Source organism: Pongo pygmaeus, chromosome 12 (genome assembly GCF_028885625.2).
Source record: "Pongo pygmaeus isolate AG05252 chromosome 12, NHGRI_mPonPyg2-v2.0_pri, whole genome shotgun sequence".
Lineage (NCBI taxonomy): Eukaryota > Metazoa > Chordata > Mammalia > Primates > Hominidae > Pongo > Pongo pygmaeus.
The window spans coordinates 54,020,595-54,026,204 of NC_072385.2; the positions used below are offsets into that span (position 1 = coordinate 54,020,595).

At 36.8% G+C, this 5,610-nt stretch overlaps 1 non-coding gene across 1 annotated transcript; it reads left to right on the forward strand.

Annotated features, from left to right (window-relative positions):
* The first annotated feature begins 4,690 nt into the window (after positions 1 to 4,690).
* LOC129030959 (U7 small nuclear RNA) lies at positions 4,691 to 4,749 on the forward strand. Its single transcript, XR_008500850.1, has one exon. It is a non-coding gene; the product is annotated as a U7 small nuclear RNA (small nuclear RNA).
* Positions 4,750 to 5,610: the final 861 nt, after the last annotated feature.

Consider the following 5,610-nt stretch of genomic DNA (forward strand, 5'->3'; position numbering starts at 1 on the left):
GAGCCTTTGATACTGATTTGAATAATAATTCCGTTTCCCACGTGGTATGGCCAACCTCCATCAGTGAAACTCTTTCTTTACTGCAATGCCATGGCCTTTGTGAATTTATTTTGTTTGTGCAGTAGGCAGGAAGAACCTGTTAGGTGGTTATAACTTCACAGCACAAATATACATGGTGGGTAAAATACAACACACACACACATACAACATCCAGTTCCTAACCGCAAGGCACCTTTATTCTTAAAGAAAATATCCACACTTATGAAAATAATTTATAGTAGAATCTGCCAAAACAGTGTCTGAGTTGAAGGGAGAGGCCTATCTGGATGGGCTGGAATGCTCACAGAAGACTTCATTCTGAAGAGAGAATTTCAGTTGAGCTTTGAAAGAGAGCATTTGAAAAGGGAGAGGAAAGAGAATAGAGAATTCTGGGAAGCAAGAACCCAATTAATCTTTGAAGTATGAAGTGTCCCAATGAACTCTGAAGAACCACTTGCTGATTCAGTCCATGAGTGAACACATAGCCCTTCTCTTAGAACATTTTACAATCCTTTCTTATATTGTCTCAATTGTCTTAAGCAACAATATAAAGCTCCAATCTTTAAAAGAAGAATTTGCCTTTTTACACCCATATTTGTAATCTTACAAAAAGATTTGCTTCCAATCTTAGTAACGTTTTTATTCCCAGTCTCCTGGGCTGAGATGAGAACTTCTGTCTCTAGTATGAAATCCAAATCCTAAGCTTATTTGGAAATTTAGTACCAAGCTTTGTTCTAATCTTCCCTAAACACCAAATTGTAGTTGAAAATATTTTTAAACTACAAGTTCATATCCCTTAAATTCCCTTTCAGTATTTTGTGCTGTCCAATACATTCAAAACATTTTATAGTGCTGAACCTAAAGATCTTAGAATATACTTATGGCATACGTTTTCTGGTGATAGAGAATGTGTGCAGAAAGATGTAGTTTGGGCCGTAGAGTTCCATACCTGTGGCATCATGAAAATCTCATATAAGAAATTTCAGAACTGTTTTCTGATTGGAGCATGTTTGCTAATGTGCCACGAGATAATTTAGGATATTATATTAGAGTTAAGAGGGGAAGATCCTGTAAGAAGTTATGTGTTAGAAGAAATTGGCTCATCTTTTTAAGTGACTTCTGTGGGATAAAGAGGAATTGAGCTGCCCAAAAAATTTCCCTAGGCATGGATGTAGAAATTTTCTCTGTCTTATAACCTCCTTCTCTCCATGTCTTATTCCTATAAACCTGTGCTCTCGGGGAACTGTTAAATATGTCCCTAACTATTAACCCAGGTGTTTGTTGACAAGGATGAATTCCTTCCGGAAGTAAGTGAATTTTTATATTAAGCTTAAAGAAGACAAAGCTTTAAATACAAATGAATGAGTATACAATGATTGAAATTACATGGGGTGGGACTGACATTTTGGAATGTGGGGTTTTGCCCAATGCTTTATTAAATTAAATTATTTAGATGGATGCATGCCCTGCTGATGTCTACAGCCAGTGTTGCTGCAGAGATGTTAACATGTTAAATTCATTGTAAGCAATATCCTTATGTTTGGAAAAAGATTAAAGCTTTAGAGCAAGACTTTGAAACAGGCTTAGAATTTGGATTTGCAACAAGATACAAAATTACAGCTTAGAAAAGTAGTTGTTCTCAACTTGGAGACATTGCTTTTCATTGGCCAAAAAAAAAAAAAAAGAAAAGAAAAGAAAAGAAAAAGACAAGGAGATATGAGATATATATCCCTCCCTGCTCCTAATGTGAAAAAGAAGATGACTTGGAATGTGTGGAGCTCAGAAAAAGTCAGTATGTTGAGGAAGGTGTCTTATTAAATATGAAGAAGTCCTGGGAAGAACGCTGAAATAATCTAGGAGAGTTGCTGATTCAAGTATCTTATTAATAGCTACCTGTAGCTTTTAGTGATTTACCTGCCACATTTATCTAATTTCAATGATGAGATAGTTATTATAATTCTTGCTGATAAAATAAAATAGAATTGAGGTTTGAAAACATTTACAAAAGACAAGCAAGCAAGTCATATCTCAATATTTACTTCCAAGGAATAACAAATATAACTCCCCCAATTGTAAGACTGATAATTGATACACACCTGGATTTCTGAAGATTTTATCTACAAAAGGTAAGAACAGATAGGCCTATGCATTTATTGATGGTGAGGATCCTATTTGATTCTCTACTGGGATGAAAAAAAACTTTAAGCACAGTTTTGCTTCCAGATACCAGGCACATGTTCAAATATAACAGAACGCCAGGACAGTCTCCTGAGAAGGATTTCTTCAATAAGAAGCCCGCTATTGCCCATTTTCCCACATAGTATTCCTTAAGATACTAAACAAGTTTATGTGACATAAGGGTGAAAACTTCTGTCTCCTCATTCCCCCAAATATCTTCCTAGAGATGTGAATTAGGTGCTTAATAAAATAGGTGTTTCAAGATCAAATCAATTTTGGGAGTGTATTAGTTTATTCTTGCATCACTATAAAGAATTAATAGAGGCTGGGTAATTTATAAAGAAAAGAGGTTTAATTGGCTCATCATTCTTCAGGCTGTACAGGAAGCACTGCACTGGCATGTGCTCTTGGTATGGGCCTCAGGAATCTTACAAACATGGCAGAAGGCCAAGGGGGAGCAGGCATGTCATGTGGCGAGAGCAGGAGCAAGACAGAGTGGTGGAGGTGCCACATTCTTTTAAACAACCAGATCTCATGTGAACTCAGAGAGAGAACTCACTCATAACCAAACGGATGGCATGAAGCCATTCATGAGGGACCTATTGCCATGATCCAATACCTGCCATTAGGCCCCATTTCCAACATTGAGGATCACTTTTCAACCTGAGGTTTGGAGGGGACACACATCTAAACCACATCGGGGAGTGATGGCTGAAAGTAAGTTATATCAGTTATCTATTGCTATGTAACAAACTGCCCAAAACTTGGTGGTGTAAAACAATACCACTCAAAATTCTGTGAATCAGCAACTTAGGCTGGGCCAGGTGGGAAATTCCTCACTGGTCTTGTCTATGGCCACTCATGTGGTACAGTCATCTCGTGGCTTGGCTGGGGCTGGATGGTCTAAGATGGCCTCACTCCCCTGTGTGGTGGTTAATGCTGTCTAACAGCTGGGCCTCCCTTTCGGTGTGATCTCTCACCCTCAGAGAGACTAGCTCAGCTTTTGCATCTGGTATTATAGGGGTTCAAGAGGATGAGAGAAGATAAAGACCTTGTGGGTTCTGGCCCAGATGCTGCATAACATCATTTTCATAATATTTAATTGGCAAAAACGTTGCAAAGCCTGCCACAACTCAAGGTCCTACTCAATGGGAGCATCTGTAGAGAATCTGAGGACATTTTTAGACAACAAAGGTTTTAAAACAGTTTTCTATACCATAGAATTTTATAAAACTACCAAGGAATTATTATGTTTATGGGGGATATAGTATATATTATTTGTGAGGGTGTGTATGAGCATTTGATAACTCATTGAGCTAGTGTTTTTAACAATAAACTTAGGGAATTCTATTTTGTCTCATTACTCCTCATTTTTTGATCCTCAGGCCCACTTTCATAGTCTATAAGTCTAACAAGCTTATGAGGTTCATGCTTAATTCCCTTACCATTCTTAGAATGTAGAATTTATTAGTCGTAAAACTAGCCTTAGATTGTAACTCAGGGATGAGAGAAACCTAGTTGTTGCCCTCGATTTTATTGTAAACAAAATGGAGGGATGAGAAAGGGCATAGCTTTTCAGAAATAACTTCCATGTTTGGCAAAACCTTGCTTAACCATATTGGCTGTTTTCCTAAATTTTATATATATGAAAATTTGGTAGTGCTGGTTGTCAATGTTATCAACTCTAAAAAACCCACATGCCTGAGTTCAAATCTTGACTCTACAAAAATAGATAAATAGAATTATATCAAACTAAAAACCTTATATATATATATATATATATATATGAATTCAGCTCAATAGTAAGAAAACAATCTGATTAAAATAGACAAGGAAGTTCAATAGAGATTTCTCAAAAAAGACATACAAATGGCCAATAGTTTTGTGAAAAATTGCTCAACATCATTAATCATCAGTGATATGCAAATTAAAGTAACAATGAGATATCACCTCATAACTGTTATAATACTAGCTATTATCAAAAATATGAAAGATGACAAGTGTTGGTGAGGACGTAGAGATAAGGGAACCCTTGCACACTGTTGGTGGAAATGAAAATTACTATAATCATTATGTTAAACAGTACGGCAGTTCCTCAAAAAATTAAAAATTGAACTACTGTGTGACTCAGCAATTCCACTTTTGGGTATATATCCAAAGAAATTAAATGAATATGTCAAAGAGGTATTCACACTCCCATGATTATTGCAGCACTATTCACAGTAACTAACATTCAAAATCAAAGTAAGTGTCTGTCAATGAGTGACTGAATGAAGAAAATGGAATATATATACAGAGTGGAATACTATTCAGCCACAAAAAGGAAGAAGAAGAAAATTCTATCATTTGCAACAACATGAATGAAGCTAGAGGACATTATATTAAGTTAAATGAGACAGGCACAAAAAGATAAATACTGCATGATCTCACTGTATGTAGACTCTAAATGAGCCAAACTCATAAAAGTAGAGGTAAGAGTTGCAGCTCTTTTCAAATTTGTCTAGCAGATTTTCCATTTTTTCCCAGAACCACCCCCTCCCCGGCCACCCCTGCAAAAAAGCAAATGACAACAACGATAATAAACACCTCTCAAAACAGAGAGTAAATCTGTAGTTACCAGAGGTTGGGGGATGGAAGGATTGAGGAACAAAACCTTGACTCTGACACTTGTTAGCCAAAGACTTAAGACAAATTAAGAGTTTTTAGCTTTAGTTTCATCATTTGTAAAATGTAATTGACAAAATATATTCCAAAGTGTTATTGTAAGAATTAAATAAAACATACTAAAAGAGTGGTTGACCTAAAGTAACCACCTAAATGGAAGCTGCTACCATCACCACTAATGCTCATTTCCTTTTCATGCCATTCTTTCATTAATAGAACAGGTGGCTCATATGCATGCATTCTAATCCCTTCACCATCCAGTTTCTCCTTCTCAATTTATTCTTTGTGTTCTCTGTGAAAAGCACTTTCTCAAAGTTCACCACATGTCAAAGGTCCAGGCTCTAAGGCTGAACTTTGGGCATGGAGGAAGAAGTGCATGTTTTAGAATCTCAAGCCAAATACTATCTTAATGGAAGAAGATGGGACGGATTCTCAGAGTCAGGCAGAGATGCCAGGTTAGAGAGTAGGAATCATCCACTGACTGCAAGATGGAACTGAATAGTTCCTAGTCTGAGAAGTCAATTACCTGTGATGACAGTCTGGGAAGTCCAGACAAAAACTCAAAGTCCAATACATGAAGTCAGGAGTCAGAGCAGAAAGAACAAGGATACAGCAGTGTGCTAGTGGATTAAAATAGATTCATGAAAAATGACATCCTGAACACTATGTTTTGCACAGAAAACTGTACCCATACACGTTTTGGCATATTTCTGCTAGGTGGGGAGCATT